Source organism: Blennius ocellaris, assembly GCF_963422515.1.
Source record: "Blennius ocellaris genome assembly, contig: SCAFFOLD_113, whole genome shotgun sequence".
NCBI classification, from domain to species: domain Eukaryota; kingdom Metazoa; phylum Chordata; class Actinopteri; order Blenniiformes; family Blenniidae; genus Blennius; species Blennius ocellaris.
This window is the reverse complement of record NW_027662185.1, coordinates 108,839-109,420: the sequence shown is the minus strand read 5'-3', so window position 1 is coordinate 109,420 and position 582 is coordinate 108,839.

Genomic DNA, 582 nt, shown 5'->3' with positions numbered 1-582 from the left:
GTGTATTAACAGGAAGTAGATGTGACGTTTTTACACTGTGAACTGTTAGTAAAAAAAATTTATATTAAAAAAATAGTAAAAGTTTCAAAATGTAAATAAAGTACTATTTCTGCTACCCCCTCTCTCCAGCTCTACCTCTCTCTCTTTCTTTTGCTCCTTTCTCTCTCACCCTATCTCACGCCCCCTCTCTCGCTCCTCTCTCCCCCCATTTTTCTTGCTCTCTCGCCCCCTCTCTCTCTTTCCCTCTTTCTTCATCTCTCTCTCTCTCTCTCCCCCTCCCTCACTCTCTCTTTCCCTCTCTCTCTCTCCCCCTCCCTCTCTCTCTCTCTCCCCTCCCTCTCTCCCTCTCTGTGTCTCTCTCCCCTACCTCTCTCTCTCTCTCTCTCTCTGTCTGTCTCTCTCTCCCCCTACCTCTCTCTCTCTCTCTCTCCTCCCTCCCTCTCTCTCTCTCTCGCTCTCCCCCTCCCTCTCTCTCTCTCGCTCTCCCCCTCCCTCTCTCTCTCTCTCTCTCTCTCTCTCCCCCTCCCTCTCTCTCTCTCTCTCTCGCTCTCCCCCTACCTCTCTCTCTCTCTCTCTCCCTCC